Raw genomic sequence first — 9,493 nt, forward strand, 5'->3', positions numbered from 1 at the left:
GATGTAGGTTCCTTATTTAGTTCCAGCGGTCCACACTCAGTCCAGAAAGCTCTATTAAATTTCCTATAGTTTTATCATTCTTTGTTGCACTATACTTCAATAAACTTAATTCCCTACTACAGTAATGTATATAAAATCATTATATGATTACAATAATTAATCAGCCACTCCAGCAGTCCAGTCCCCTTGAGCAACCAAAACAGGTCATAAAACTTAAAAATAAAACTTTGGAAGAGAGTGTACAACAGTATTTCCACTAATAGGCTTGGAAACAAATCAAATTAACAATATATATCTCTCTAGCATGACCACCATAAACCATAGAGTTGATAAAGAATAAGACTTGAAAATAAATGGAAATTAACAGAAATCTGAATTCTTCCTTAGTCTAGGGCTATGCTACTACAATACTACCAGTGTTTGGCTCCAAAACCAGTCGGCGTGCAAACTGTCTCTTTTGCTGCTGTGATTGCGGGGCGTGCCAGCACCATAGGGTGCAGTCGTCGGGGGAGTCCCTTGATCTGACTTTTTCTTCAAGCGCTGTGGACGAGGAGAGCACCAACCTCGCCACAAGGTTCTTCTCTAGCCTTCCGAGAAAGGACTTCTTGCCTTACGGATAAGGACTTTGGATGTGATCTCTTCGCGTCACCGAATCGATACTCAACGTTGTAGGCTGAGCAGATCAATCACTGGGAAGTTTGGAGAAAACACGGGTTTTGCTAAAGCGTGACTTTAGCTTCGCTGGGTTGCGAGGGCGTTACCCTTGCTTCGTTGGTTGTATCGGTGACAATAGCACTAGCAGTCGGCTCGCGGGGAGACTAGGACTGGAAATACGGTCGCCGGGTTGATCTGGTGATGCTGGCAGTAGGCTCTTGGAGAGACTAGGACTGGCGCGCGGTCACCGGGTTTCAATGAGGTTGAAGGTTTGCTTCGGGGAGGCTTTGTAATCGCTGGGATTGATTGATTTGAGAGAGAGGTCTTTGCTGTGTCGTCTTTAACCTCTATATATAGGCTGCTCGTAGATTCACTTTCCAAATATGAATGAAATACTATATTTTAGGCCACAGTTATTGACCTTGAATCAAATCAAAACTCTTAATAGTTTTGATAACTAATCGTAGGCGATAATTAATAATTATCCGCCTCTGTCGCCGCTAGAATATATGACAGGACCCGCCCCGAATTTCACCCTGAAATCCGAGGTGAACCTGTGGGGCCCACCTTAGGGATAACTCTACCAAAAATTCGGCAGAGTCACCTCTAAAATGGACTACCCAAAAACCTGTAAAACACACAAAACACTTCAAGCAAACAAACCTTATACTCCTGGAGTCACCCTGCTCCCAATTACCAACAACTCTACTTTCACATAACACAAAACTTAACAATACTAATCCCAAAGGTTATCAGAGCAATACTACTATACACAGGGATATAAAAAGAAGAGTAAAGGATCAAAGGATCCTACACTGCGGAAATAGTGACAACCATGCCTCAAATGTCATGTACGCCCGACCTCCACTAATTCGCCTGCAAACTGGGCATTAGAAACCGAAAGTCCCAGGGGAAAGTAAACGAAAAACGTTAGCGTGAGTGGACAAAAATAAACAATTTAAAAGAAAAAGGATTTCATACTTTCCCACATTTATTTAATAAAAAACCGATGCATGCAACAATTAGGAAAACACATTTAGCTTTAAATCCAAGAATTCCAAAACGAAAAATCGACTAGCCTCACTAGTCACCACATTCGAAAACTATATCATAAAACCGAAATCTCGTTTCTCAAGAAGATAAGATCAGCCCCACTGGCTACAGTGAAAATCGGACTAGCCCCGCTAGTCAAGCAACGATAAAATATGGGAAAGAAGTTTCACCATACGAAAGAAGGGAGCCTCCCAGGCTCGGGTCGGAGTGTCCCACACTCTGGAGCATCCCATGCTCTGCTCTTACTCACCCACGAACACATAGTAAGCAGGGAGGAGTACTAATAGGCTAGCTAGCAATAAATATGACGACCCAGGTATGGTGGATTAAAATCATACAAAAATCGAAAATTAGTAAGGTTTCCCCATAAGTCCCGCGAATAAAGAAAACACGGGTACGATTCCCAACTGTACCAGGAAATTCTCGTAGAAAGTCACATAAATCGATAACATGTCCCACACACTAAAAGAATAATTAGATCATCATCAAGGCATTCCCAATGCCAAAACCGAAGGTCGATATATAAATATGAAAACTAACTCCATCGAAATCTCATTTCGAAAATCTCTTATAAAATCTCAAATCGACGAATAGAAACATAATATAAGTAGTGTAATTCCGGAAATCACCTCGGAAATAATTCGTCGAAAATCATGCTTTCAAATAAAAGTCATATATCGAAGATACTTATCGAAGGCTCAAAATCCATTTCCGAAATTAAATCATAAATCCAAATCCGAGCATAATAAGTTCATATCCGAAACTCATGAAAAATCAATGTCAAATTATAATCCAAGACAAAATATCATGCTCGATAAATAAAATGATAATTAAATTAATCAATAATTTCAAGATAAATGCATGCATCATTATTTAAAACAAAAGTCCACTCACAGTACTATTGGGTGACCACGCAAACGAGTTCCTTCATTTAACCGTAGCTCGCGGCATTGCCCTGTACACAATTATATTTCCGTAAACGACAATCCGATAAAATAATTACGAACCTAAACGAAACCTGAAAATCCCTATCTCCATTACTTCTCAAATTCAACCCAAATCTCTCCCACAACACCAATTCCTCAATTAACATATTCCACAACGAAAACGAGGGAAATCCGACGGCCGGATTTCTAACAATTCAATCACAAAACTTCAAACTTCGGAAATTCACAAATAATTCCAAACTCCTCCATAATTCACCAAACTTCACATACAAGATCTACAACATATATACAATTTAATGGGCTAAAAACCGAAATTAAAACACTGCCCTACACGCCTCCACGCGCCACCAACAGTGGCAGCGCATGGGCCCCACGCACCCCTGGCAACCACCTCCGATGGCCACCAAAATTTGGCAGCACCATCTACTCAACAAACCCAACCTCTTTCTCAACTACAACAAGTTCCAATTTTACCTGGAAGAGCTCCAATTTGGCCGGGGAAAAAATTCCAGAAAATTCAAGAACCCTAGGATTTGAAATTTCTTCGATTCGACCTCCACACTGAAAATCGTGGCTCAAGGCTAGGGGGGAAATGATCCTTGGCAAAAACCGCACCTTCGACGCTGGTTTGGTGGCCGGAGACAGCCAGAATCGGAAGATATCGCCGAAAATAACAAACTGCTACAGTAATCTTCTTGGCTTGAATTCGAGCTTCTCTGGCCAAATCACGACGACCCACGACCACAGGCGTATAGGAGAGGAAGAGAGGAGTCGACCGTCACCCTGGGCTCGCCGATTGGTGGCCGGACGGCGGCAAAACGAAGGGGAGAAGGAGAGAGACCGACGCGGGAGAAAGAGGGAGAGGAAGAGAGAGAAAGTCGGGGGTAGGTTTCCAGAAATGGAAATCTACCACAGTAAGTAACTTTCTATATATATAGAAAGTTACCGTGAACAGTAACTTCCACATTTTAAGGCATAACTTTCGCATATGAATTCTGATTTTTACGTACCACATATCCACGCACTCGGTTTAACGTTCTCTACAATTTTGATGAAAAACATTTTTTCAAATTTTGACCCAAACAAAAAGTCAACTTTTAGGGCCACTAAAAGTGCTAAAATGACAATAAAGTTGAAAGTAAATGTCGTTTACCATCCTAATGATTAGTAAATCAGTAAATTCTGGTTCGGGACGTTACAATATAGGCAAAGATTAATTGCCTCTTGGAGTCCTGGATGTAATCTTCCTCTTAGCAACGTAATTGCCTCAAGGACTAATTCTTGGATATTGCCTTCGCGAGCACTACGTAGCTGGCGGCATGCAAACATGTATCCATTGTTTGTTGCAATTAAGGATAATTGCATCCTTCCATATACTGACTATTTGCATGGGAAAGTATTGATTGGCTGGTGGCCCACCTTAATTGCATAGTAGTCCTTGATTGCATGGAAACATGATCGCTTGCCTCTTACTGGCAGCAAATAGTTGCTGGGCCATCCTTCCTTAATTGTCTCAACATGCATGAACCATCATATATATATATATATATATATATACTCACACAATTAAGGTTGATAGCTTCCTCCAACTGCTCCACGTCCATTATGACTATGTGGGACCCCTTAATTGCATGGGCTCTTGATTACTCTCTTTGCACAATCTTGGTAATCAACCAAATAAACCACCATTAATTACCAAATATATGATAATTAATAGTAAATCAAGAAATATCACGATTCGCTCCGAGATTGCTTAGCCTCCAAGTAGGCTTTATGTAGCCTCTGAATAATATTTTCCGAACTTGTCGAAAATATATGCTTGGGCCACCGATATTGGCCCGGTTTTCTTCGAGTCCTCCTTGTTGGGAAAAAATGTTATTTTGGGCTCAAACATTGCCCCTTAGACCTCGAAGTCAAAGTTCCCCGTCTTGACTGAAGAGGTCTTGAGTCAACACTAGACGTCGCATTAAAGCCACTTGCATTGGCTTAACTGAAAATTGATAATTTGAAATTACTTGACTGATCCCATATAAACCTCTAGATAGGCCTTTTATTTTTAGGCCACTGGAATTGGCCTTAAAGAGCTTAAAACACTGCATAAGTCTTGAGCAAGAATATTGGCAGAATAAATTCACCACTTGACAAAATAAAATCTTGGTAAAAAACTTAAAAGCCCCAGGTGTGGGCCTTAACAATGATATCTTCTCCAAAACTTATTTGAAGAGAAATCTCAGTAAGGAGGAAATCCCCTCGAGGAAGATCCCAATAAGGAGAAATCTCCTCGAGGAAGATAGAAATCTTCTCAAGGAAGATCTAAGTGAGGAGCAAATGTCCTTGAGGAGAAATCTCAGTAAGCTTGATTTAAATGTGCTTCGCGAACACTCATTCCTCGCGAAGGTTTCTCTGATATTTGCCTTCAGCTCGCGAACAAATGCAAGACCTCACGAAGATTTGTGAGACCTCGCTAAGATATGGGAGACCTCACGAAGATATGGAAGACCTTGCAAAGATTTGTAAGACCTCGCAAAGATTTGGAAGACCTCGCGAAGATTTGTAAGACCTCGCGAAGATATGTAAGACCTCGCGAAGATTTAGAAGACCTCGCGAAGATTTGTAAGACCTCGCGAAGATTTGTTGACTATCAGCTTGAGAAAATCTCCTTAAGGAGGATCCTAGTAAGGAGCAAATCCCCTCGAGAAAGATCTTGGTGAGGACGAAATCTGAGTGAGCTTGATGAAAGTTCTTCGGGAAATACTGTTCCATTGCTGATACCATATTAGGCATATTAAATGCCTCTTGTATATGTGCCCAGGCCAAAACCAATGGCCTCTAAGTATATCAAAAAGCTCAAGCCACTGTTAGGCAAGAACACAATTTTTGCATCCTCCGCGATGCACCAACTTGAAACTCTTTTTGGATTTTTCTTTTTCTATTTTTTTTATAACTAACTAAAAAAAAAATGCAAATTGAAAATTAAAAGCAAAGAAAGAAGCTAGCAGCAGTGCGTTTGGCTAACCTCTAGAAGGCCACGGGGGAGGCCACCTATGCTTCACTCCAAGCTCCGATGCATCAAAATTTATAGCATGAAGACCTCTCTTGTGAGAGCTTGCAGGAAAGCAATAAAGATACTTCGCGTCGAAAACTTTGAAGAAAATTGGCTCACAGGAGGAGTAATATTTCCCCCCAAGTATCTTTGTTGGTTGACGAAGCATGATCTTCAATTGCAATTTTGGAGATGACGGTGTCCCAAGATCGGCTTTGTCGCCAACTACCATGTCACAGAACATGGTGTCTCTAGAATAAGCCACAAATTGGTTTTTGTATTTGACCACTTGTTGGTCAAAATTCTCATGATCAAGAGCTTCAAAGAACTTGAACTCCTGCATATAACTTTTGGAACCAATAATTAAATTATAATTCTCATCATACTCATCATAGATTGGCTCCATGTTGAGATCATATTTAGAATCACCAAAGAGTGGTGAATTGATCTCTTCTTCAAAAATAGGCATATCAAGTATTTATTTGCCTCTATAATTTTTCCAGGCATCAAATTGAGACGCCTCTATGGACTGTTTAGTATCATAAACAAATTTCTCTTGCAGGAAATCTGAATAATTGTAAACAAGAGTTAACTTGCATTGATGATATTCAAACTTACAGTCGCGAAGGACAAATTAGCCACTAGAATAATTATTCTGGCTATTCTTGCAAGGTGGGTTGCAAATGTATCTCCCGCATATATCAAGGCCACTGCTTGGCCTTGAAACACTGATGAAGAATTTCAGCTTGAATTTATCAATAAAGCCACAGATTGGCTTCCCAAGACCACAACTTAATTGATAATTAAGTTGGCCATGATTGTGGCCACCTTCACCATGATGTCCAGTAGCATGGCCAAAGCTTGATTGATAATAGTAAGGTGGGCCATGCCTTAATTGATAATTAAGTGGACCATGCTCTTGTCCCTTTGCACAGTCATGTTGACTTCCAGTAGCAAAATCACAATTAAATTGATCATGCATTTGCTGTTGGTTATCAAGGGGGTGAGCCTGGGCAATATCATGCCCCCCACGCATCTGATCAGTAGCCACGTATTTGGCTTGATTAGTGGAGAAATTAGATATTTGTTCAGAGACAATTGTATTGTCAGAAGAACAATCTCGTGGATCATCTTCTCCATGCACAGCCTCTGTATAAGGCTTTGATTCACCAGTGAGGCATTTAGGTTTATCGCCACCTGTAGGCAATTCAACCTTAGAAACAACCTCCTCGTGTGTAGATTCTTGACTTTCCAATTCGCCTTGCTGTGAACAGACTTGAGTGGCCAAGCTGGAACCTTCTTTGTGCAAGGTCGCGAACTCTGATGAGGTCTGCTTGTTTTGGTTCGCGATGGCCTCCATGACTTGCTTTTGTCGCTTGGTATCCTCAGTCCGTTGGGCGATACGCTCGTCCAATTCGCGTATGAGTTGATTTGTCTTTGTGGTTTCCCTGTCAAAGTCAGCAGCTATCTTCTTACGATGGTTCTCGATATTCTCCATGATGATCACGAACCTTACCTCGGAGGTCGCTCCCTCTGGAATAGGCTTCGGAACGAAAGCCTCTCTTGTAATAGTGTCGCCAATGGTGGCAACATTTGCCATCTTTTCACTTTAGGAATTTCCTTTGGTAAAGATTTTCCCCTGGCATCCCAATGATGGTGAACACAAAAGACTCTTGTGTGGTCCCACTAGGTGTGCCAAAATGTTTGGCTCCAAAACCAGTCGGCGTGCAAACTGTCTCTTTTACTGCTGTGATTACGGCATGTGCCAGCACCTGGGGTGCAGTCGTCGGGGGAGTCCCTTGACCTGACTTCTTCTTCAAGCGCTGTGGACGAGGAGAGCACCAACCTCGCCACAAGGTTCTTCTCTAGCCTTCCGAGAAAGGACTTCTTGCCTTACGGATAAGGACTTTGGATGTGATCTCTTCGCGTCACCGAATCGATACTCAACGTTGTAAGCTGAGCAGATCAATCACTGGGAAGTTTGGAGAAAACACGGGTTTTGCTAAAGCGTGACTTTAGCTTCGCTGGGTTGCGAGGGCGTTACCCTTGCTTCGCTGGTTGTATCGGTGACAATAGCACTAGCAGTCGGCTCGCGGGGAGACTAGGACTGGAAATACGGTCGCCGGGTTGATCTGGTGATGCTGGCAGTAGGCTCTTGGAGAGACTAGGACTGGCGCGCGGTCACCGGGTTTCAATGAGGTTGAAGGTTTGCTCCGGGGAGGCTTTGTAATCGCTGGGATTGATTGATTTGAGAGAGAGGTCTTTGCTGTGTCGTCTTTAACCTCTATATATAGGCTGCTCGTAGATTCACTTTCCAAATATGAATGAAATACTATATTTTAGGCCACAGTTATTGGCCTTGAATCAAATCAAAACTCTTAATAGTTTTGATAACTAATCGTAGGCGATAATTAATAATTATCCGCCTCTGTCGCCGCTAGAATATAGGCAAAGATTAATTGCCGCTTGGAGTCCTGGATGTAATCTTCCTCTTAGCAACGTAATTGCCTCAAGAACTGATTCTTGGATATTGCCTTCGCAAGCACTACGTAGCTCGCGGCATGTAATCATGTATCCATTGTTTGTTGCAATTAAGGATAATTGCATCCTTCCATATACTGACTATTTGCATGGGAAAGTATTGATTGGCTGGTGGCCCACCTTAATTGCATAATAGTCCTTGATTGCATGGGAACATGATTGCTTGCCTCTTACGGGCAGCGAATAGTTGCTGGGTCATCCTTCCTTAATTGTCTCACCATGCATGAACCACCACATATATATATATATATATATATATATATATATATATATACAGATCTTATCCAGAGCGAGGCATCGCTTTGAAATTTCAGAGCGAGGTTAGGGTTTAGGGTCACTTTTCGGTCGCATATCCACATCTCAACCGTTCAGTTTCTAGGTACTAATGTATAGATCATCTCTGCAAAATTTCAACGAAATTGATGGTCTTTAAGGCATTGATAACTGCCTTAAAGCTAGTACGGTTCAGGTTGGACAGATTCAGTTCGTCCATTGGTTTAAGCGAGTTAGATACCTTAAAGACCATCAATTTCGTTGAAATTTTGCAGAGATGATCTATACATTAGTACCTAAAAACTGAACGGTTGAGATGTGGATATGCGACCGAAAAGTGACCCTAAACCCTAACCTCGCTCTGAAATTTCAAAGCGATGCCTCGCTCTGGATAAGATCTGTATATATATATATATATATATATATATATATATATATATACTCACACAATTAAGGTTGATAGCTTCCTCCAACTGCTCCACGTCAATTATGACTATGTGGGACCCCTTAATTGCATGGGCTCTTAATTACTCTCTTTGCACAATCTTGGTAATCAACCAAATAAACCACCATTAATTACCAAATATATGATAATTAATAGTAAATCATAGAATATCACGATTCGCTCTGAGAAAGTAGGTTTTATGTAGCCTCTGAATAATATTTTCCGAACTTGTCGAAAATATATGCTTGGGCCACCAATATTGGCCCGGTTTTCTTCGAGTCCTCTTTGTCGGGAATAAATGTTATTTTGGGCTCAAACAACCAGTGCCATAACCAAGACAGAGATCTTTACGGTAAGAGTATATAATCCTCTTCGCATCATACTTAAGTTCTATTATCTCTATCCTTCTCATTATCTGATTCACATACAGGAAAACCAGACATTTTGCTAGCTAATGAAAACGGGCCTCAACAATGACAATTCCAGATAGTACAACCAATATGACACAGCATCGGAAAACCAAACGCACATGCATCA

This window comes from Rosa chinensis, chromosome 6, assembly GCF_002994745.2.
Source record: "Rosa chinensis cultivar Old Blush chromosome 6, RchiOBHm-V2, whole genome shotgun sequence".
Classification (NCBI taxonomy): Eukaryota; Viridiplantae; Streptophyta; class Magnoliopsida; order Rosales; family Rosaceae; genus Rosa; species Rosa chinensis.